This window comes from Ptiloglossa arizonensis, chromosome 12, assembly GCF_051014685.1.
Source record: "Ptiloglossa arizonensis isolate GNS036 chromosome 12, iyPtiAriz1_principal, whole genome shotgun sequence".
Taxonomy (NCBI): domain Eukaryota; kingdom Metazoa; phylum Arthropoda; class Insecta; order Hymenoptera; family Colletidae; genus Ptiloglossa; species Ptiloglossa arizonensis.
Window position 1 is genome coordinate 12,955,759 of NC_135059.1, and position 25,291 is coordinate 12,981,049.

Consider the following 25,291-nt stretch of genomic DNA (forward strand, 5'->3'; position numbering starts at 1 on the left):
GAACACCTTTAAGTATCGGAAATTGGGGTGGAGTTTAACGTGTTAAATATCGGCGAATCGTGGGAAAAGAAGACGACGATCCCACAGAGTGGGTTTGTGGAGTAAGAGACGTAACGGATTTTCCGCGTGGTTATATCGCGGGAATCGTCAGGTGGCAACATGTGGCGCGCGGGCTCGCGGCCGCGCGGCCGCGCGCGAGATGCAAATGCACTCGCGATTACGTAGCGAATACCTGCACCGGTATGTCGGAACGCGTTTTAACGAGCCGTCGCGACGCTATGCGACGCACGGTGGTTCGGAACGTCCTTTTAGCAATTCGAACAATTTTTTTTCGAGAACTTTCGACCGGATCGATCGCTATGTCTCCATTTCTCGATTATCTTTTCACGGAACGTTTGCGTACGAGTTTTAATGGCAGATCGTCGATGCTGGTTCAATTGTTATCCATCTTTTCGTAGATGTACGAACGAACGAGGGTGCATTTCTCTTCCCTCCGAAATGTTATCGTGCCACTCGAATGCTTTCGAGTAACACTTTATTTATAAATAACACTTGTGAAATCGTCTCTCAGGGACTTTACCCAAGTTCGTTCGTTTCACAGCCATTGTCACATCGGATCGTTGTTACCAATATTGTCGACGAACACCTCCGTGTCGATATTCAGTTTGTTCGAACTTTCGTACGATTCGCTTTCGTCGATTTCGAATTCTCTCATGGTGACATTCCACCAGAGTGTCGACGTCCCGACGAGCAAATTCGATCGACAGGGTAAGGATTACCGCGCGATTTCGGAGCAGGGGTACGGGCGGGCAGGTGCTTTTTACGGTATCGGGTCGCGTCTTAGAATACACGGGGACGAGTGGGGGGACGTGTAAAACCGGAGGAGAGCGAGAGAGCGAGAGAGCGAGAGAGTTTAGCGTGGGTTGAAAATAGCTTGTGGCCGGACCGAGTATGCGGAGATCGTCCGCGATGCACTTGCCGCTCGATATTTAAAACCTCGCGATAGGGGTAGATCCGGTACACGGTGCACCAACGCGGGAGAACGCTAACTCGAATTTACCTTCGTCTTTCTTTTCCGCGATCGAACGAGTCGATCTCGCAAGGTCGATCTGCGGAATTATAATTGCAACCGGTAAATTGGATAATGGGCCGTGTCTCGAACGTGTCGTTCATCGAAGTCGTTTCTATCGATGAAACGCATCACGGATGTAACTGTAGCGACGAGTCGTTGAAGATCAACGTTTCGGATTATCGGGGACCTTTGGGCTCTAGGATCGAAATGGATAATGGTTGGAACGCAATTTCGTAAATGCCAACAGTCGACCCTGCGCGGTTTCGAGCGAGTCGCGAGTGGCGATTCGCGAAGGAAAACTCGATCGAACGTCGTCTCGGTCTGTCTCGTTTACGTTCACGTTTAACGCTCCCCGAGTCGGTGCGGACGAGGTAACGCGACAGAAACGGGCATGCCATCTGGAAAGTAACGGTAACGGCACCTGCAATTAGCGCGACAGCCTGGCTGCCTACTTGTTGGTCCACGATCCGGTCGTCGATGACCTTCCGTCGTGGGGGGAAAACGAGATCCCAGGGTGCGGATCGCAGTTAGTGGATCTACTCGCAAAAAGATCGCCACGTATCCGGTTTGCCGTATTCCCTGGCCTTTGTTCGAAACGGTTAAGGACGCCTTCTTTTCCGAAACATCGGACGTCCAGGTCGCGACGTTTCACTTTTTACGAGAAAAGTCTCGAAAATCACGGATGTTCCGCTCGACGGAGACTTCTTTCGAGTTTTCTTAACTTCCAAAGTCATCGAACCGACGATACACCCGATGTTTCGCGTTTTACGAGAGGAATCTCCCGAATCCTGGATGAAACTCGTGGATGTCCCGGACGTTCCGTTCCAAACGGACTCGTCGAAGGTTCTTTTCGAGTTGCTACATCCGTGGAGGTCGCGACACGTGGTGTTCCGCTGTTTACGAAAGGAATCCCGAACGAAGGCCAAGGGTGTCGCGTAGCAACCGATGAAACGTCAGCGATGTTCGGTTCGAGAGTGATTTCTTAAAGGTTCGTTTAAAGTTCCGGCAGCCGTCGAGCATCCTTCGCACCCGGACTGTTGCATTTTCGATATATTTCCGTTCGAGGCGATTCTCGGGTGATTTTTCTTCGAGAGAGGGTCTCGGCTGGTCGAGGGTTGCAGCTGCCTCGAGACGAGCAACAGCTGTTCTCGGCCATCGGACCTCCGCGTCTCTTTCTCCGCCTGTCCCTTGTCTTTCTGGGTACGCTTCCCGTGGTACCTTCGCGGCGCGTCTTTTCACTTAACGTAACAATGGCTCCCTTTGAAGCGGAAGGATGCAGGTTTCACGTTGGAGAACTCGGAACGGTAACGTTTTACCACCGTCTGACCGTGCTCGCGTTTCCTTCGTCCCGTGGTCCTCTCGATCGTTGGTTGAACCGCACGAGGTCCACGCGGCGTGACTCGGCCGAAAGATTTCCCGTTTCGACTATCGCGGTCGAGAACGGCCGTTAATTTGGTCGACCGAGGGGACGTATCGTGACTCGACGAGGTTCGGGCTGCGCGCACGACGTCTTATTAACATCCCTCGTTGCGCGATGACGGCGATTATCGCCGATACAGATACAGTGGACGATAAAGCGGTCGTGGCGTTCCGTGTCGAGGGCTCTTCAGCTTCCCGTCGCCTTAATTATATTTATCGGCTCGCTCGATCGGAACGGTCGCCACGCCGATCTCTCTTGGATCGTCGCGAATCCTCTCTCTCTCTCTCTCACTCCCTCTCGTGCTCGTCTTCTTGCTCTTTCTCTCTCTCGTCCGTTAGAAATAACAAAGAGTAGGAAGGGACATTCTTTCCCTCTCGTGCTCTCGTTCTTGCTCTTTCTCGTTAGAGGTAACACAGAGACCAAAGGGATCAGGAAGTTCTCTCTTTCTCTTGCCCTTTTTTGTCCCTTAGAAGTACCATAGAGGCAAAGAGGGTTCTCTCTCCCTCTCTCTGTCGTCCGTTAGAAATAACATATTTTCTCTCCGTCTCGTGGTCTCGTCCTTGCCGTTTCTCGTCCGTTAGAAGCAACACAGAGACGAAAGGGATCTAGAGAATCTTTCTCTCTCTCTCTCTCTTTCTTGGAGGTCGTGTTTCGCGAAAAAAAATCGCGGTGGCTCCGATCTTCACGGGTGAGAAAATACGATGGTATGCCGGGCGCGTTGCATCGGCGAACAAACGTTGCCTTCTTCTCAAGGTCGTCGTGATCATTGCCCGTTCACTGCCGCACTGCTCGCTCATCCGATCGATAACTCTCTTCCCCGAGAGACTCGAGGGGGAGGGGGGAGGGATCGTGTTCTACGAGTCGGAGGAAGCCACCCAGAGTCCCGGACGGGGGCCGTGACTCTCGGAGAAATAACGAGAAATTCCAGCGATCGTTATTCACCGGCGCCGTATTTAGACAGGCTGTTATTCGTGCCCGTTACGAACCAACAGAATACCCGAACCACAGACGAACGGACGAACGGACGGACAGACGGACCGACTGGTTTTGCTTTCGGTCCGCTCCTCGAATAAAGATATCAGTGTGCCTACTGGAGAGCACGAGCTCGCGTCTCCTCACCTCCCCTCGCCGTTCACTTTGGAAAAAGAAATCCATCGGTAAGGTTTCTAAACTCGAGCGCGCCGCCGCGGCGCGACACGAACGATCGAGATCTCGTTCCGGATCCGTGCGTCCGGTACGCGACACTGGACACGCGGACGCGATCGAGATCGCCACGGACGGACGTTATCGGTATGGAAAAATCGGCTCCGTGGATCGCGATGTCCGAACGGGACGGGAAAATCGGGGAATCTCGATCCGGAGCGAGAAACGGCCCGCTGGAATGATCTATGGATCGAGATCGATCACCGAGAACGATGCAACGAATCGAAAAGAACGAATCTCGGGGGGAGAGAGGGACATAGATTTATAGATAGATAAAGAGAGAGAGAGAGAGAGAGACCAGGCACCGAAGGTGGAGATATTACGACACGAACTCGGTCGAAGAGAGAGAGAGGGCGGTCGAGGGAGGAGGGAGAAGGGCGATCGGATTCGCTCGCGATTGCGATGATCTATGGGTCACGATCTGTCGGTGCCGAGACACTTTTAGCGCGGATCGTTCGGGCGGCGCGCGATAGTCGTCTACCACGAGACGTGGCGCGGAACACGGAGAAAATCGGTTCCACACCGTGGGACGGCTCTTTTTAGCGGGAACGAGTTAGGGGGAAACTCCAGCGAAAGGTTAACATTCTTTCGCAACCGTAACATTTATACGAAACTTTTCGTCCGTGTTCTTCAACGTTTCCTCACGCCATAGCTTCTTCTCTCTCGAAACTCACCGAGCTTTTTCTCCGATACGTTTGTCCGTATTTAATTCCTTGGACACGATTTATCTTTGCATCGTCGTGTCGGAGAAAATGGGCCCGTGATCGGTGATGCCCACGGTTCTTAAGGGGAATACTCGAGTAAAAGGTTAACATTGTTTCGCAACCGTAAAATTTGTAGGAAACTTTTCGTCGCTTTTCGCGTATCTTCTTCAATTTTGTCGAATACGTTTCTCTATACTTAAGTCCCGATTCGAAACTCTCGAAGGCTCTCGTCGCGCAGTTTCTCGATGATCGATTCGAGGAAAAAATGGAAAAGAAAATAAACGATCGGTCGTCCGTTGCGCCGTAATCCGGGTTTGTCGTCGAGGATCGTTTCCAGAAGTAATCGCGACGAAATCGTGGCGCGAGTGTCTCGTTGCCGAGACGAACAACGGAAAGAGAAAGAGAGAGTCGTAGTTCGTTCGTTAAGACCCTATACGCGACGACCTCGTTACTACAACGCGGTCGCTCCCCTTCGGTTTCCGTTCGGTTAACCGTAAATTACAACCGCGACCGGTGTGTAACGAGCATAATGGCGACGGTAGCCGGGTGAAGGTCGGCCAACTCGAGCGAGCGACGCGAACGACGATACGAATCGAATCGAATCGAATCGAATCGAATCGAATCGAATCGAATCGAATCGGCGTTTCGTTTGCTTTCGTTTGCTTTCCATTGGTTTCCTTTGGTTTCGTTTGGTTTCGTTTGGTTCGGTGGTGGAAAAAACTGTCGGTAGAACTCGTCTTGAAATCGAACGGTCGAATCGAAAAATCGATACCGAGGCGCTCTTATATCGAACGACCCGATCGAAGATAAGGAAACCTTGTCCTTATGCGGCGGCGTCGAAAGATGAAACCGTGATCGAGGGTAACGATATGCAGATTCGATCATCCTGCGAGCCGCGGCGCACGCGCACGCGCACGCGCGCCTTCCTCCTTTAATTTCCCTTTCTTTTGTTTCGACGAGACCCCTTCGTAACCGACGAATACATTACGCCAGGGGAAAGAAGAGTTTACGTGCTTTCGGTTCGTACGCGTGTACCATCCAAGTGGAAAAATATGTACCTGGTGCGCGAAACTCGTGTTTTCAATTTCACGATACGACCAACTGTACGGTGACTTCGATCGTCGAGGAAACGGGTCCAAGGACTCGAGGAATCGATGGGCTCGAGTTACGGAAACGTTTCTATTTTTTCCTTTTGGACTCGATTTTCTATCTCAACTCTTTCGATTTCGTCTCGATTTTTCCTCCTTCGCCTCGACATTTTTCTTCTTTCTTTCAATTTTTAAATCAAACGCCCAATTCGGTCGTTTTCCATCGATTTCTCCCAAATCGCGATTCTTTGTAAGGTACGACCTCGTTTGTTCGAACAAGACAAGACAGTTCGGACAATAAAGGTCCATTAGTATGCCAACCACCTTTTCTCATTACTTACAAAATACAGGGGCGGTCGTTTAGGGGTTAACGAACAAACGTGTTACAAAATAACAAGTACACCGTCGAGCTGTCGAGAACGTTCTTAAATATGGAAAACCGGGGCGACAATGAACGCGTTACATACGTAATCGTTCGTAACCGGGTTCAAAGCGTTCGATTCGACGCTCGAGGTCGAAGCTATTTCCAATCGTTCGCGTGGAATAGGAAAAAATTCACAAGTGCGCATAGTTCCCACATGAGCTCACCGTGGATAACGAAAATCGAAGGTTAGACACGCGCCTGTCTCCGATGACTAAACAACGAGGGAATACTTTTCGCTCGAAACCGTCACAGACGAGGAGAAACGGATTCTTTGCGAGTTCGTAACGATCCCGAAGGGGAAACAATGTAGGTAAAGTTCGCGGTGAGGATGCGTTCCATTACGAAGTGCTCGAATCGGTTGAAACGATCGCGACGGATCGTTGCGAACGTCAATTGATCAATTTGAGACACGAATTGGGACGAAACGGACCGTTTACCGGGTCGTCCTGCTGCGCGATAAAGCTCGATCGCGCGTCGCCCGGACTGCGTAAGCGGGCGTCTTCGATCGGGGCCGGGCGTGCTCCAAATTTATACTCGCCTAACGAATAGTCTTCGTAGAACGATCCGCGACAACATTGGTAACTTATTTACCACGAAATTTGTTCGTTTTGTATCGAACCAGAGCTCTATCGAACTCCATCGAGCTATTTTTACGGATCGGAGTAGAGTAACCGTGCTCCAAATTTATAGTCTCGTATCGAATACTCTTCTTATACAGTCAACAAAATTGATAACTTATTCGCGAACTTCCGTGTATTTTAAATTTCTGGAGTAGTCCATCGAGTTATATTTATGGATCGGAGTAGGGTAACCGTGCTCCAAATTTATAGTCACGTATCGAATAGTCCTCTAGAGCGATCGACGACAAAGCCAATAACTCTATCGAGTAGTTTTCCCAACCGTCGTCCAAATTTATGGTCTTCTATCGAACGGTATTTTTAAAGCAATCGCTTATCAAAACTGATAACTTATTTGCGACAAAACTCGTTAATTTTCTGGGCCCCTGCGATACTCCGTCCAACTATTTTTATGGATCTGACTGGAACAACCGTTGACTTTCAACGATTCGTCGGTACTCTTGGGGCCCAAGGATGTCGCCACATCGCGATCTGTCTCTCCGAAGCTTTCATTGTTACTTCGTTTCCTTGATTGCGTCACGCTGCGCGTCGCGAGTCAGTTAGCCGTAATCCCGCGTCCGTTACAGAAAGACGTCCCACGTAAAGCTTATAATTATTACGCATGTTTGTCGATAATAAAGTCTCGTTATGCATTGGTTACGCGGTGACTTTGTGCGCGTTTCTTTCGTATCCTGAATAAAGTGTAACGGGCTCGAATAAATTAAGAACGATAACCAAGTTGGCAAATAAATGTAGCAACGCGCTCGAATCTTTTACGCATTGGTTTTAGACCAATCTATACAGGGTGATTCAAAAATACGTGTCCGTGTCTCGGATGGGTGAAACTAAGAGGAATAAAATGAATAAAACGCTGAAATAAATTTTCTCGAGGACTTTATCCTCTCGAGAGTATATTTTACGACTCGATACGCTTTACGTGCGCGCAAACTTTCGTTAAAGTCGAACTTTTAGGTTAGGGGAATTTCCTTCCGATATAACGTACTGATACGTTTTCGATCCCTTTTTAATAGGTTACCGGTAACAGAGTATCGCTGGTAGAAAAGAAAAGTCTAATCCCATAATCCTCCGAGCCTTCGAGGAGCGTTTCCTCGAAACGACGGTTGAATTTTTCCGGGAAAATCCGGGAAAGAAGAACGCTCCGGTATGTTCGTTTCGGTCGCGAAACGTTTTCGAATGGTCGGCGCGTTGTAACGATTGGTCCGCGGGAGTTTCGAATTCGTCCCGAGCGAGTGTACCGACCGAGTCCAGAAATCGTTCGAAAGTAAGTTGATCTAGCCATCCCACCTCGAGGCGTCCTACTTCGCCGGGCGTATCGTCGATCGTTGCGGTTCCGCGTATCCATTGTGGCGTGCATTGGAAAGGGAATAACCTTGCCCGCATTTTCTATCGTGTCGCAAGAGACGTATACCCACCCCGTTGTGTCTCGCGATCTGCGCGCGCACACGCGTTTATCCTTAAGCGCGTAAGCAGATATATCTCGTTTCCCCTGCGCGTAAACCGATTAATCGTATCCAGACGTCTCTCGTTACGTTGAATCGAAACGAGCGACCGGAACGAAACGGTCGATCGAGTCGCCGGTAATTTCGACCTCTCGAGTCCTCGAATCGATTCTGCCAGCGAGCTCGAACGCCACCCTCCCGGATAAAACGAACGCCGGTAGCCGAACGATCCTTAATTACGGATCGTCGATCGCTGTTTCGCGCGATTTAAAAAAAGGCGCGAATTTTTTAGATGCGCACTGCGGATACGTAACTCGAACAACGTATCGGTTTGGCTTTCTTTTTTTCCATCGATACGGGATCGCCGTTGCACCAGGAATCGGTTTTGATTTTTCTCCTTTTTTTTTACCGAAGCAAAATTGCTCTTGGACGAGGAATCGGTGTGGATTCTTTTTAAATCGAAGCATACTCGCCGTTAACCGAGCGAACACCGACGAAGACATTCATTACCGGTGTCTCGTGTTCGCAAACCTATTATTCCCCCGTTCTCAAGGCGATCGATCGATTCGTAGAACGAACGCGCGTGGTATATTCCGAGGTCTTTTCTCCGAGCGTATCGACGATCTGGGTTCGCGAGTCGTTTCTTCTTTTCCTCGTCTGAACGCGCGCGAGACGCGTTGAGATCTCAATCGTCGACGACGACGACAACGACAACGACGTCGAAGAGGAGGAGGAGGAGAGATATACCGTGGTCGCGATCCGGTAAAAAGAGTCTCGTAGCGGCGCGGTATCCGTGCTAAGTAAACCGGTGGATCGTTCCCTCGATCGTGTCTCGAGGAAAAAGCCGATCACCCACGCCTCACAGGAATCCGAAGAGCGAACCGTGCCGTCGGTCGACCGCGATCGATGTAGTTGGACGCGTATCGCTTTACCTTTGGGTCGAGCCTCTCTTTCTCGAGACGTCCCAGATTCGATACACGCCGGTACACGGCTTGGCTCGGCTCGGCTCGGCTCGCCTGAACGCCAGGGCCAGCCGTGCCACGGCCCTTGTAACGCGATGCGGCTCGATCCCCTGGCTACGGAGCGAGATTCTCGCTCCCTCTTTTCGCACGGATCGCTCCTCGATGGATTCCAAAACTCGAACAAAAGGAACCGAGTTATACTCGTATTTATACGCTCCGACAGAATTCCATTTTCTTTCTACAGTCGAATTGTCCAGTACTCGGTTCGCGCGGTCCAACCCTGTAGTACTAGGTCTATATAGTCGAATTGTCCAGTACTCGGATTGTATAAACGAATTACCCAATACTTAGTTTTATATTCGAACCGAGTTGTACTCGGTTTGTATAGTCAAAGTGCCTAGTATTCGATTTCTATAGTATCGAACCGAGTTGTACTCGGTTTGTATAGTCAGAATGCCTAGTATTCGGTTGCTATAGTATCGAACCGAGTTGTACTCGGTTTGTATAGTCAAAGTGCCTAGTATTCGGTTTTTATAGTATCGAACCGAGTTGTACTCGGTTTGTATAGTCAAAGTGCCCAGTATTCGATTTCTATAGAATCGAACCGAGTTTTACTCGGTTTGTAAAGTCAAAGTGCCTAGTATTCGGTTGCTATAGTATCGAACCGATTTGTACTCGGTTTGTATAGTCAGAATGCCTAGTATTCGGTTTCTATAGTATCGAACCGAGTTGTACTCGGTTTGTACAGTCAAAGTGCCTAGTATTCGGTTGCTATAGTATCGAACCGAGTTGTACTCGGTTTATACATTTGAACCGAGTTATACTCGGTTTCTATAGTCGAACCGAGTTGTAGTAGATTTGTATAATCGAACGAAATTGTTCAGTACTCGTATGGTACGGTCGAACCAATTCGAGCGATTCGAAAGTATCAAATAAGTCCCCGTTTCAACTCCCGGCCAAATTCTTTCTCGCTAACTGTATACCTGTCTAGAGCGATCGGTCCACGAGAATCCGAAGAAAGAACCGTCGCGACATCGAGTTCTCGAGGCACGGCACGGATTCGTGATTCACGAAGCACGCAGGATACACCCGATTTCGTAGAACTCGATGACTGGACCAATGACGAATGCACCTTACCCGCGATAAAGTAACCCCGACTCCCTGGATTCACGGAGCACGTTACAGGATCCTCGTTTCGACGTTCGGTTCATCACTGGTTTCGTTCTCCGTCGATCTGTGCAAGCTGGAATCAAGAATTTGTTAAATTATTGTAAGAAAAATTAGCAAAAATTATTGCCATCCATTGGACACAACTATTGCATCGTAGTAACACGTTGCGTCACACGCCTCCGTTTGTAAGAAAAATTATACGTATTTTTTTAAACCTTTCGACTTTTGGGAGCAACTTTTTCGCGTATCGTTCGAAAAAATAAAGATGTTCGAGGAGTTCGCTTCGACGTCGTTATCGATCATCGAGAGAAACACTCGGACCGATTTTTCTTTCGAAAGTCCCGCGCACTGTCGTATTTCTTTGTTTCGCGGTTCGTCCGTTTTACATTCGGAGTGCGCTTCGATCGGTCGCACCAAACGACGCCGTGTAACGTGATTTCTTCCTCCCCGTTTCTTTCATCGTTCGTTGCAGCAACGTTTCGTTCAAATGTAACGATCGTTTGTTCGCTCGTTCGAGCCAACGTTTATCGCAACAGAAGCAACGCCGGATACGAGCTACTCGGACGCAAAGCTACCTTTTCACGCGACGATAAAAATCGTAAGTTTAACCGTTACGAAACTGTACATCGATGTAGCAATTTTTTGCAACTTCCAATATCGCGACAACGCGAAAGTCTCAGTTTCTCACTGTATCGGGCAATGGGGACGATTTTAGACTCGGTGCACCGTATAACCGAATATATAGCGGTACAAACGAAAAGGAACACTGGATCGCAACACTCTCGGGTACACGCTCGACGAAGAATGACGCTCGACTAACTAAACGCGGGGAGAAAAGAAAAGAAAGGCGTTCGACCCGTGACGCCATCCTGCGATCTATCGAGGCGGTCGATAATTAATATTTCCGCGGTAGGTGGCGACATCGCCCCGGTATCGGTGCTCGTCTCGGCGAGGGACGTTCGCGAGGTAAGAAAAATCCTACGACCCGTAACCGCGCGGATAGTCGAAAAACCGTGACGCGTCGTCGCGGTGAACCCCCGCGACGCGAAACTCAGCCGAACGTTCGACGTGGAAATTGGCGCACGGTTTTTGACATCGGATCTATCGCTCGACCAATGACGTCAGCCGCGTGAAAGTCCTCGCGCGTAACTCGTATCGCAATTAAATCGCGTTTGCCTCGTTCGGCTGCGCGCGTTGAGACGCGAAGCGGCCAAGTATGTCGAAGAACGGCGGCCGGTGCTCGGAGGGGAAAAATCAAACCCGTCGGGAGTAGAGGCGGAAGGAAGAGACGTTGGAGAACTTTGTTTCTTCTTCTTTATCGATTTCGCGACGAACGCGATCGATGGTCGACAGGGGGGGAGGAGTACGGTTCGTCGAGGTGTTTTCGCGCGAAATCGCTCGGGAGATACACAAACGATCGCGCGCAACGCTATATTTGGTAACGGTTGCAAGGATTTTCGCAATATCCCAGTTACGTGCCCGGTGCACGCGAACGTGGCCGGAAAGGCGTGCCGTGAAAAGTTTACGCTCGAGGTTCGGCCTTTCCGAGCTTAGCAACAGAAACACGCGCCGCTCGCGTCGCACCGTAAACGCGAGAATTCGTTCCCCTCGACGCACGCATTCTTCGCTCGCGGGGACACGAGACCCCTCTCCTCGACCCTCTGCCGAGAGTTTTCCTATCCGCGCGAACAGTTTCCTCGATAACACCCGAACCGACTCTCCTTTCGCGATACGCTCTCCAAGCGGTTCGATCCTTTCGACGCTGGAAACGTACAGAAGTTACCGATCGCTTCGATCCCTTGCCCTACGATTTAGATCTCGATAAGGGTGCGCGAAACCGCACGAAAATGCTAAAAAAATTAAATTTCTTACATATAGAAAATGTTATCGAACGTATAAGTAAAACTGGCCAAACGTACCGATCTTTCATCGATATTCGACAAATTTCTGTTCATACCTGCAGATGGATTCTTTTTACAGTCAATTTTCCAACTTTCGATCCATATTGAAAAAAAAAGTGGGAAAAACAATTTTTCCAGCGACAACTAGCTTCCCCGAAGGAACGTACGTAACGTAGTCGCGGAACACGCGCGCAGCGAACGTCGACGAGTCAGCGTTCTTTTCCCGGGAGAATGTAAGCCGAAACGTAAAAATTTCCGTCACACCTGCGGTGCGACACGGGATACGAGGTTCCCTGGTAAGTGCACCGCATTCCGCGGTAAAGAACGTCGATTCTGGGGAAAAGGAGCGCGTTGCCCGATATCTCTCGAGTGGGCGAGGTATACGGTCCGTGGAGGGTGGATCTCGGTACGGGTCTAATTCGCGCAACTCCTCCCGGTGGTTCGCGCGTGGTTCGCGAGTGGTTCGCGAGTGGTTCGCTAGATACCGTGTCGCGAGTCGGTCTCCGAACACGCGGGTGATCGTGCCGCTCCGAGACACTTTTACGTGCCCACCTAACGTCTGCGGCGTGCACAGGTGTGGCCAGTTATTCCGCTCGATTTATCGCCCTCTTCGTTTATCGCCGCATAGCGAAAGATATTGGCAGTGCCGTAACGACAGCTCCTCGACCCACGTTCCCGTATTTTTCCACTCGCTCCCCGTAACGAAATTACCGGTCGATATATCCACGCGCGCGTGCGCGTGCGCGTGCGCGCGCGTAGCGCAGCCGTTGCTCGTGCCAACCGAGCCGATCTCCGGTTGCAATCGCAATCGCGAATTTCTGCGGTTTGTCTCTGCGGCGCTGCGCGATTTCGAAATCGATCTCTCTCTCCCCACCACCGGACCCCTCCGATCGATCGACAAACAAAGTCCGTCGGCGCGAGTCGACTCGTGCGGTTTTACAAAAAAGACCTTTTCGCCCGTAGCGCGCCGTTACTCGTTACTTTTGCCTCGTTCGATCGATTTCTTCGCCGCGGAGCGTTCCATCCACGGGAGAAAACCAGAACCAACCTCGCGGAAACGATCGTTAACGCGTTTCGACGGTCAACACTTTCACGCCGGACCGTTTCGGTCCGTGTTATCGACGACCGTTCCTCGCTCTTCCCTCGGATGAAAAACACCCCGAAAAAAGGGATCGTCCATTCGCACCGGTCGTTACGCGACTGCTGCGCCCTTGCGCGGATGTGGTAACTTGCGTGTATGCCAACGAAACCAAACGCGAGACGATTTTTGAGACAAGCTGCGAGACGAACGAACCTTTCGACCCTGACGAGAGCCCTCCTCGTAAGCGCGTCGATTCGATCGAGCGCGTTACGAGAAAGGTGAGAAGGTTGTACAGGTGGTAACGATAAATTACACTCGGAGATGGTAGATAGGCGTAACGTGTCTGGTGTTGCACAGGTTACTTCCTTTTTCGCGGAGTCGAGATTACGAATAATCGTTCGAGGACTGCGCGTTTCTTTCTTCGTTTCGAGAACGAAAATCGACAAAATCGTCGATGTAAACGTAAAAATTACAGTTCCGATGAAAATGAATCGACGTTCGTAAAAAGAACGTTGGTGCTGTGTCCGAACGGTTGGCCATCGGTCCAAGCGAAACGGTTCCTCGGTGTACGTGTACGTAAACGGTACCGGAGAACGAGTTACGAGCACCGAATATCGTAATCGGCGAGGCCCATCGGCGCGGAGTCGACGAAAGGAGACAGAAAATCGGAGAGTCGAACGGAGGGACGAAAGTGGATCGGAAGCGGGCAGTCGAGCCGTTGAAACGAGAGGTCTACGGACCGAGCGAGGAACGACGACGCACGAACCGGCCGACCGTCCGCCCGCCTAACTGTCGCTTCCTCGTTCGCGAACCGCGCGCTTCACCGTTCCCGTTCCGGCGCTCGAGACGCGTCCTCGTTTTCTCGTCGACCACCTTCCTCGAAATCGAACCATCTCGCCGGTTTCCTCTTCCGATGGCTCGACGAATGCTCTCGCGTTGCGTTAACGCGCGAACGCGCAACCTCGTTCTCGCGAGAACGGTAATCGCGCGGTGATAAACTCGGTCCACCGTTTCGCGGGCAGAGCAATTTCTAACGCTTCCCTCGAGCGAGTCGCGCGTTTCGATCCGCGTCGCTCCGTCACCCGGCGGTTCGACCGCGCGCTTAGTTTTTCGCGCGGACCGGTTCTCCTCGGACAGACTCGGCGACACGCGTCCACGGTTCCCGCGAACCGTAGGTGTTTGCACGAACGCGTCGATCTTCCACGCGTACACGAAATATTTTCACGTGGGACGGTCGCTCGCTCGTTGATGACCCGAATCCCGTGAAATCGTCGCGTGGGACGCGCGCCACGCTCGCGGACCTTTCCTCCGATTCCACGCACTCGGATAATCACGATTCCGTATAATTACTGCCCTCCCCGCTCCTCTGCCGTGCACGGTGGCGTCGTTCGGCGCTGACCGCCGAGAGGCGTCGATTCCCGCGCGTTGGTTACCATCGGAGGGCTGCGCAATCTTTTTACCTTTTACGCTTCTTGTCGCGCGCGCAGTTTTCACTTTTCCCTATCCGGCGCTCACCGTTCACGTTTCTTTCTTTTGTTGCAGGTAAGTCGACGCTTCTTCCACGATCGCCGATTGAAAAGATCTCGCGTGGAATTCACCGCGGTCGACCGTAGCTGGACCGCGCGTGGGTCTTTTCGGACCCGGTGATGCCTTCGCATCGCTCGATGGTACAGTCGATGCGACTCGAGAAAGGTACGGTGAAACGATGGAATTCTTGTACGAAATATTCGCGCAACGCGAAACGGTGCGGTTTCAATCGTGAGCGCCCAAACCGCTGGTATTGCGAGGGTTGATTAGAATTGCGATCAGAATCAGAGGGATCCATTGCTTCGCGGTTCGTTGAAAAAGTACTTTTCGAACGTGAGCGCTACCACCGGTAAAAAAATGTATTCCTCGTGTATAAACGAACTCTGGACAGCCCGCGCTATCGACCGCGTAAACCGTACTCTTCAAAAATAGATGTCCCATAGTATCGAGGAGGTGAATTCTACCTTTCGAATCCACGTGTCCCACGTGTGTCCCACGCCACCTACCCCCACCCCGGTGAACCCCGGCGTTCGTTTACCCGCGCGGTGTTAACGGCGCGATTCGTTCCCCGGGCGCGAACTCGGCTCGGTATCCCTCGAGATCCATTTAACGCTCGGTCGAGCGAGATAACCGCCAATTTGTTCGCGTCTCGCTTACCTCCGAGGTCGGGTAAAAAGAGCGGGCGATTCGAACGGACGGCCGGTTTTTCGACACGGTCTCGTCGCGTCGACGCCTATCCTACGGCGCCGGCCGGTAATTCCGTCGAGCGAGCTGGACGATGCTCAAGCACGCGTCAGCGAATAAATTCCGTCCAACGAAACGTGTAAACGCGGAAATCTACGACAGACCCGGACCCGAGAGAGACAGAGACAGAGACGGAGAGTTAGAGTCAGAGTCAGAGGAGGCTCGTCGTCGAAGCGACGGATCGCATTTAGTTAGCACGGTTTTATCCCGCGGACGGTGAGCGTCGCCGAGGCCCCAGACGCGGCGCCGATCTAAACGTTCCTTCGTTCCGCTCGGACTGAACGCCGCGCACCAGTGCTCTCCGCACCGTTCGCTCGGCCCCTCGAGCCGCGATTTACCGACACGCTCGATCTCTCGCTCGTTCCGATCGCGGAATAAATATACCGCGACTCTCGAACCTTGCCTTCGCGATCGCGAGTGCTTCTGGCACCCGGTACGCACCGATAAGAACACCGTATAGATCCCTCCGTTCCGTCGCGTATCGTTACCGAACCGTCTTTATCGACGCGGTCCGCAACGACCAGCTACGGCCAGAGGCTGCTCCACGGCCTCCCGGTTATTCTACGAGTAGAAGCAATTCGGATAACACGGGTAAACAACGCATAGAAGAGCGAGAAGGGTGTCGACGAACGCAAGAACGGAGAATCGTCGAAATACTTTACGCCAGGAGACCACGAGTCGGTTTCAACGCTTCAATGGAATTTTTACCGATGCGAATAACTCTTAGGAATTTCTAGACTTTTTCCGCTCTCGCGCCACAGTTTCGCAAAGGTTCTTTCTATCGAACACTATTCTTTGGAACATCGGTGGGGATTTTTTTCTTTTTACGCGATAGACCGTGTACGAGGAGAGTATTGGCTCGTAAATCGAGGAGTCGGTAAAACTGTTCGGTAAGGACTTTCGTGCAGGGTCAGCGTAACGCGGAGGTTACTCGCGAAAGGGTGACGATCGTTGGTCGGATAGGCGCGTGGCGATGGACGCACGAAACGATAAAGTGGTCGCGCGCAGCAACGCGAACGAATCGCGCCGCGGCTAATATCCGCTTAATCGAGTCGCCTCTTACCTTCCACGCGTCCTTGCGTAAGCGAGTCGACGCCGCTCGGCGACGGCCTTTGTCGTTGTTGTTATTGTGTCATCGCGAGTAATGGGTACGGGCCGCTTCCCCGGCGCACAGAGGCGAGAGAGCGAACGGCTCTTTCGGAGGAAACGCCGTTAAAAGGCAGCCTCGAAAGCGCCACGTGGGCGATCACCTTCGATCGCGTCTCGCGTCTCGCGTCTCGCGTTCACCGATCGCGGGATCGCGCATGCGCCTCATCGTACACGTATGTACGCGTATGTACGCGTATGTACACGCGTGAGAACGTTTTCTTCGCGTTTCGGTGTACATACGCGCGGTCGTGAAGCGTCGCTATCCGCGCGTAGGCTTTAATTGGACTGCGCATACTCGCGCATACTCGTGCATACTCGCGCATACTTGCGCATACACGCGCACACGTTGCTCCAGGCGTGTCACGTGGGTGCGAGGCAGCTCGGTTGTCCACGCTGCTCGAGCCACCTTTGTTCGCTCGCTCGCTCGCGCTCCTTTCGACGCTGTTTAACCGCCGCGTAATTTGTCGCGACGTCGTTTCGAATCCTCGTTCGACGCGCTCCGGAGAAATTTCTACGCGGTCGAATCGAACTCGTACTCGGCCCGTTTCCCGAGCTTTCGCGTCTTTCTCCGTAAGGAACTACCGGCGCGTAAATAAACGCGCTCTCCTCGAGTCAAAGAGCGCGACCTCCGTCGGGTTCGTCCCGTCCTTCGTCGCTCGTTGAATTCGCTTACGAAGATATAAAAAGTTTATCGCGCGCGCGGGACGATTCTTGAATCCGATATCGACGATGTCTTCGGTGGCAAAAACAACTCGCGAAACGGCCATTACGTACACTCGGAAGATCGACCGTTACGGCGGCAAGAAGTTCGTCTTTGATTCAATTGTACATCTCGTTGCACGCGCAGTTTGTATTTACTTCGTAACAGAGGGTTTTAGGTCTGGGTTAGGTCGATAGGCTATTATTGTTGTTAAATTCTGTATTTTTTTATTCTCGTTTGCGTACGATTGCACGACTATTATTGTCAATCGTCGTTACTTTCTTGTAAAAAAAATAGGAAACGCGGAAAATCGCGCGGCTTCCGATCGCATCGAGAGTAGGTACCTGTACCTTTTCTCGGGCATCGAGTCGGATCGATTAGGAACGAAAGTGGATAGGGTCCCGTCGACCCTGCCGCGGCCGTGTTCGTCGTGGTCGTAGCTCTACAAACCTAGATTCCGTCCAGAGTCGGCGAGGCGAAGATCGAGCGGATCGAAAAGCGAAGCCAAACCAGTCCCTCCGTTGTTGACGCGAAACTTCTCCCGGTTCGGTCCGTTCGCCGCGAAATCGGCGCGTAAACGCCTGCGACGCCGCCGCCGGAGCGGGAGGGGCGAGAAGGGGGACAGTGGGAATTCTCAAACGAATCGAGGAGTGAAATTTTACCGCCTTTCACCGTTTGCGTGCCTTTTCGATCGAACGGACCGGCGCTGTCTCCCGCGCGTTTTCGCGTCCCACCGTGATCGTACCGCGCTGAATAAAATGGCAACTTTTACGAAGCGCGACGAAGGTACGGTGTCGCTGGAAAAAGCGGTCGACGACCTTCGATTCCGCGCTCGTCTCGGTTAGGGCCCGTTGGTAACGGATGCGACGATGTATCGCGTGTACGCGCACTCGAGCGGGGCACGCGTTCTAACGTCACGATACCGCAAAAACTGCCCCGGATACGGCGCGGCGATAAAAATTTCGCCCGCTTCTTGTCCGAGGAGGCCGGTTACATTAATAGCAGGGAGGGAACGAACCGAACCGAACGAGCGCGCGCTATTTTCGGAACAGTTTGCTTATTCTTGTCTCCGGCATTTTAATCGGATATCCTGTTTGATGACCAAACATCGCTCCGTGAATATCCCGGGGGCGTGTACGCGTGTACGGGCTCTTTTTCTCGTTGGTCCGTATTCCGAGAAACGTTGGAGACTCCGGCGCGAGAGCAGTCGGCGGAAATTCTGACGGATCGGTCGGATCCAGGGGTTCGGGTAGCTCGAGATTCGTGGAACGTCGCGTCCTCTCGGTCGACACGGGGTCGCGTGGACTCGGAACGCGCGAAATTCGCACGGCCGTGGAAATAACGGGCAGTGGGGGAAGGTGTCGGAGGTGGCGGGAGAGGGAACGGGGTATTCGGGCGCTAAAATTAAAAATCGAAAGGTTCGGGGATCGCGGGCGTTGGTCCGCGGAGCTCTCGTGACTCGGCTCGCTTCCAGATTCGTCGGTCCGGGCCGGTCGTGTCGGACCGGGCGAATGCACGCCTATACAAATATATCGCGTCCGCGTACACACGCGCATTCCCTCGGCTGCGACAGCGGCGCATTCCTGAGGAGTGAGCGGTGCATTAGCACTGGCGCCAGCCGAGGCTCCTACGGTTCGAGAACTGCGCGGACCGAGCCACCCTAGACGGAAAAACGGTTTTTGCGCTTTCGTCGGAGCCCCGAGACCGTTTATGCGGCCACGCTTTCGTTCGAGGGTCTACGCTTCGCTTCCCGTTCCGCTCCTCGTGAAAATCTCCGTACGGATCGATTCGCGTTTACCTCGCAGCGACTTCCCTCGGACGGATGCTCCGTTTTCGGATCGTGCTCCGATTGAAAGGAAAAGAAAGCAAAGAACAAAAGAGACGACAAAAGTTACTATATAATGTTCGAAGGAAAGACATCGTTGTAATCGCGGATCGTGTTATCGATTGGCTGTTCTTATCGTTATTGGTCGATCTCGAGACGCTTTATATAAAATTAATTAAAAACGGTCCACCTATTGGAAGCAAACTTCAGCCATTGGTATCGGTAATTGCGATAACGACACTCGGGGACGATCGATAAGAATTCTTAGCGAAGTCGTTATAAATAGAGCGCGGAAGAAATAGATACCAAAGTCCCGAACAGATTTACTTCCAAATTGTTCGTTGTACGAAGGAAACATTTTTCGGTTGCTCGAATTGATTCCTAACGCTAGTGGTGACGTACGTCGGATTGACTCCGTACCGCTACAATAGTAGCGACTCGACGTCGTACATGACTCCCTATCGATAGTTGTGACTCGAAGTCACATTGACTCCGTATCAACGATGACTCGACATCTTGAAAAATCTTGTATCGAAATGTATCGTATCGTTATTGTCAAGCGTATCGAAATAAAATTCGTTATCGTATTCGCAAAAAGAAACATTTTATTTACAAAACATTCTAAATACGATCAAATTGTCCCGAGAATAACAAATAATACCTTCAACGAGTGGAATATACCTCCATTTGAGGTCAGTTATCGATAGGGAGTCGAATAAAGGTCGCGTTACGGTTAGCGAAAACGGTGGTCGCCACTCGAAGGTTAATTGGGACGTGTTATCGCGCAAAGGCCAGCCTCCTTTCGTGCACGGTGGACCTTGAACCGTCGTTGCGGGCTTATCGAGTTAGCGACAACCCGATAACCGTTTCTAACCGCGCGACGAACGACACGTTCGTCGAGACACATTCTTTCGGCGTTGCTCACCGTCCCGTTGAAACCTTCCAGTCATCGACGCCTGGAACACCGTTAGGCGAAGGAACAAAGTCCCCGCGGCAAAGGGCCGGCCGCACGGCACGGGCCCCGAAAAGTGTGTCGTCGAGGTGGAAAATGGTTCGCGGAGGACGGTTCCGCGCGAGGAAACGACCAACGCGCGTGTCGGGACGCGCTCGAACTCGCGCGACGGCCAACGGCGAGCCGAAAGAGGATACAAAAGGCGTCAGCGGCGAACGCGGTGCAGGAAGTAGGCGATGGATGCGGGCCAGCCAGACGCGAGCTGTAATAAAACGAAACTCGTTTCGTGACCTCTGGCCATCCGACGGCACGGTAAAGTTTGCCTTCGGCGATCCCTCTGTACACCGTGGACCACTCGACGAGCGTTCAGAGGACCCGAAATTGGTCATTGGCATCGAACATTGATTCCACCAGGGAAACGAGTATACGCGCCGCGACTCGGGGTGCCCTCGGAGGACTCGAAATATCGATTGTCATCGGGCATTGATTCTTTGCTATCGTTTCGCAACGTCGAAGCGAAAATTGTAGAAAAACTCGGCTTCTCCGGATCGGTCTGGATCGGTAACCCGAGTGTCGCGCGGACCCAGCGGTTCAGGGGGAACGGGTGGGGGTAAGTCGTCGACGCATCGCGCGGGCCCAGCGGTTCCGGGGAGCGGGTGGGGGTAACCGGGGTACGCGTCGCGCGTCGGAGAAAGAAAAATCGCGACACTTTGAGAGGATTCTCCGCGGCACGAGATCCGTTACGCGTTTCGCGAGAGACGAACGAGCGACGAGTTTCGCAAACGAGCGCCGTAAAAGCGTTTCTCGTCTCGGGGAAGCCGATTTCGTCGAGCGACGAATCCATTCGCGTCTCGAGGGTTTCACCTTTTGTCGGCGAGATTCTCCGGTCGATGGAGCCGCAGTGGTTTTCGAGGCTCTCTACCTGAAAGAGAACCGCGGGGCCTGGGCCTGCCTTTTACTCGCGCGATCCGGTTGGTTGTCGCGGCGCGGTGAGTAATCCCTCTGGAATTTCGCTCGAAAAGTGGCTTTCCTGCGAAACGGACCAACATCCTTCTGACTCCGCTCTCTTCACGGCCAGACACGCCGAACGTTTCGTGCTCCGTTCTCTTTCTTCCATGGGCCCGGAGTCGCTCCCACTGGAACGCCGCCAAAAAGGAAAACCCCAAACCTTCTTTTTCTCTCGGTTTCGAAGCGGTGCTCGTTCGAGCGAATCGACGTCCATCTCCGGTGGATTAGACGCGTTCCGCCGTTCTTGGCGTTCCGCCAAATACTTGTATCTTTTTTTCCCTTTTTTTTTTTTTAATCACGAGAAAGTAACTTTTTACCCTCGCGTTGGTCCCGCAAAGGGAGCGATTCGTTTTTCACTTTGAATCAAAAGGTGTACGTATCGAGGGTTACGTTTGCTCATTCGAGGGTTGTTCATCGATTTAATTTCTCGAGATCGAAAGCCGGCAGAACCGCGACGAGTTTCTCTAATGAAATCAGATTTTGATACAAGTTTGTTGTAAACGAACACGAGGCTATTACGAAACAGGAATCTCGCCCATCGGGTAATACACAGAGTGATTTGAAGATAAATGTTCATACTTTGGATACGTACTGTACTAAACAATGTACTGTGCGGAGCTGAGAAGTCGACCTGGGGAAGAAATTGAAAATAGTATCTGTACGACTAACAGTGAATTCCAATTCCAACACACACACACACACACACACACCTATGACCTATAGATATCTGGTATCGACTAAAATTGGGTGTCAAATATTCCATCGGTTTCTAAAAATCGATTCCTCGAGAAGGAAATCAACGACGCGACCGATTGTAATCGATTCGAATTTACGATCCTTTTCACCGATAAAAAAAAACACGCCCACCGAAGTAATCAAAGTTCTAAAAACGGACGACGAAGATCGACTCGTAGATATCTAAGATCGGGCGATAAGGTGTTTCGAGCGTTCCGAGAGTTTCCAAAAATCGATTCGGTCTAAATGGAAATCAGCGATGACCCAGAGCAATGGTAATTAATTGTACGCGCGATGTAGCCCACTAGCCTCGGTATCACGAGGCACGGGGTTAAAGGCGCAGCCTACTTAACGCGGGACGAAATCGTTGGTCGCGCGCGTCTCCTTAATTGTTCGTTGCTCCCGGTTGGTAGCGGCGGCAGGGTCCCGTAACTCCTTTCGATAAATCTGGCCACGGGTGCTCGTTGGATCGGCCGGTCGCACGATCTTGGCCAGACGAACACCGGGCTGCGGATAATGCGAGTAACCTTCATCCGTGGACCGTTACTCTGCCCTGCCGGGCCCGCCGGCTACGGCTATTCAGGTCTCTGGGTCCCCGATCGTCGCGACACCGAGCCGAGGACACGACGTCTCGCGTGAGACGCGGCAGCCTCCTTTTCCGCCCGCTTTGAGGCTTTGCGCGCGCTTCGACGCCGATACTAGTCGCGGGAACGACGCGTTTCTCTCGACCGGTAACGCCAGGGAACGTGCTGTCTACTCTTCCCTCGGAGGACGGTTCGATCGAGGCGACGAGAACCGACTATGGACCCAAGAGAAACGGTCCGTCTAGCGTTCAGAGTTAGACCATAGGGCCCCGGTGTCTTTCACCGGATCGAGAGTCGACATTTTTCAAATTCAGTTCCACGATGTAGCGCTCCAAAGTATAGATTTGGAAACTTGGTCGAGATAGAGAAAGAATACTGGGACTCGTCATCGGGTCCTCGACTGTAGGGCTTGCTCGATTCGAAGCTCGCCAAGTACAATGTACAACCTCCTCGACCCGTCGCAACCCGATCGTAGACCGATTGCCCAAATAAAATCGATCCTCCCGTAGTCATTGTTCGCGTACGAAGAATCGACGGTCCAGTTTGGAACGTCCGCGAGCAGATCGGGCGTGTTGGTCGTTCGACTGGCGTAAGGTTTCCGTCGGTGGTCTTCCCGGGAGAGGTCTCGCCGCGGACCAATTTCGAAGTTCAACCGCCTCGGAAGCAGAAGAGCGGGCGGTAAAAATCGAACGTTCCTTCCGCCACGGTTCGAGGTCAAAGCCGAGTGTACGCGAGAGACGCGTGTACGGCTGAATGGCTTCTCGCGTGACCGTCGTTCTTCCGCAAGTAGGTCACGTGCAAAGTAGGCCTCCTCGCGAGCGGGCGCTCGCGGGGAACGAAGACGACTCGAGTCCTCGTGGTCGTGGCCGCCGCGTATTCGCGCCGATTCGAGACCGTGGTCCGCTTCTCGTGCTCACCGATGGCGCGGCGCAATACGACGAGACGCGCAGGACGGATCGTTGGACGGGATACGCTCGTTGAAAAGGCGTAGCAGTATGGAATACCTGCGCGTCGCGGTTCGCTAATGGGATCAAAGAGCAGAGTTCAGGAGGCGTGTGCTCCTCCCTCGAGTCATTTATTCCCGCGAGACGTTCGCTTCGTTTCTCGACTGCCACCGAGCGACACGTCGAACGATAAATCTTCGGCGTTATTCTTTGAACGTTTCCGGGAGAACGGAACGGTTCGTTCGGGCCGAGGCGGTGGCGGCGAGGTCTAAGCTGCTCGCCGAGAGCGTAAGAACAGCCGCGCGCGCGAGTCGTGCAGACCGTTCGCGATAAATCATGCGTCGTTCTCGACGTAACGGACGCGAGCGCGCGAGTTGCACCGGAGTTCCGAGCTCCGCTTCGCGTTCGCCAACTGACGCGGAGGATGCCTCCGCGCGTTCGCGGGAAACCGAGCCGAGGAACGACACGATATCCCGATCCGGTTCGCTCCTCGATCCTCGGACAATCTTAACCGCGACGAGCGATCCAATGCCGACGCGTTGCCGCCAGAAACGGTAGCAACGTGATTTCGGATATTTCACGGGGTACGGGGAACTACTACAATATACCGTGATATATTTTCTTCTTAATACTTTTCGAACGCATCGAAGCTCCAAACTTGTGAACGCATCGTGTCCTCGTCGTGTCACGATTCACGATTCGTGTGTCCGTCCACACTCCAGTCCAGTCACCTCTCCGGGACTGTCAAAATTACCGTGACCGAAAGCGCAATTTAATGTACTCGCAATTACATAACCGAAAGTAAACAATAACGTCTTTGGATTTAATTGAACTAAACGTTATCGTGGCGATTGAACACAATTGCCACATGGCACGCATAGCGCACAAGTGTAATAATCTACCGATAAGAGAACATAATAAAAGCGAAAAGAAACCCCCGTATATCGTGCTTTCTAGTTACATTCCCACTCGTGCAGATGTCGCAAATATTGCACATACTTCGAACAAAGATATTATTTTATCGCACTGTTTTTCATTTTCAAGAAGAATTCTTACCAATGGTACAATCGAACGGTCCGAAAAGACTCGGAGGGTTGATTAAGGGTTAAAGAGAATTACGTTCAATATCGATGCTAAAATGTAGAAACAAAAAGAAAAAACGGTTAACAATTTCAGAGTTTCCCCTTGAAGAGTAAGTTCCTTCTTATACTATAGTAGACGATTAGGTGCGGCAGGTTGATCTTCCACCCGGTACCTAACGAATAAAATCGTGGTGGCTGACGACAAACGACAGAATTTCTGAAGGTTTTATCGCAAGAAGAAGTTGTGCGTGCTAAATAGAAGCGACTTTGCCCGGCGTATCTTTTATTTATCTTATCTCCGGATCTTCGTTTTTTCGAAAACAGATCTCTGACCAAAGACACGTACGATTAACGCATCGTCGACCATTTTGCAGCGTACTTTGTATTAGGTCGACTTCGTTGTGTTCGTCGTAATCTAAAATTAAAAATAATACAGACGCTTGACTTTATTACGAAAAGACGCACGGTATGTACAGTACGGGCAAAAAATTTGGGTACACCAATTTCATTTATATCGTGCACTTCAATCTGAACCACGAGGTTGAATATTTCACCGTATCTTAATCCTTGCCAATAATTTTATTATTGCCAGAAGAAAGATTCGTAGCTTTTTCCCCAAAAAATAAACAGTTTCGATAACCAATATCGTTTACCGTATCGTACGTATACGATGTAAATATTCAGTTCCACACTTGTTTACTTGTTTAGGAAAACATGCCGATTGCTTATTGTAAAATCGATCGGTAAATATATTGAGAAACGTTCGAGGAATTTCGCATCGACGATACTTGAGATTTTTCGATAGGCAGCGATAACGATAACGATAATAAAACGATAATAAAACGATAATAAAACGATAATAAAACAATAAACTCGATCGATGATTCCGGAGAGACACGGTGAGTTTTGTTTTCGAATTTCATATCGTGCTCGTTTTCT

At 51.6% G+C, this 25,291-nt stretch overlaps 1 protein-coding gene and 1 long non-coding RNA gene across 2 annotated transcripts in view; both read left to right on the plus strand.

Moving 5' to 3' along the window:
- Window positions 1-25,291, plus strand: part of LOC143153374 (serine/threonine-protein kinase 17B) — a 93,250-nt gene that overhangs the window by 6,873 nt on the left and 61,086 nt on the right. The window lies entirely within an intron of this gene.
- Window positions 14,746-20,238, plus strand: LOC143153377 (uncharacterized). Its single transcript, XR_012993797.1, has 2 exons — window positions 14,746-14,794; window positions 19,994-20,238. It is a non-coding gene; the product is annotated as an uncharacterized LOC143153377 (long non-coding RNA).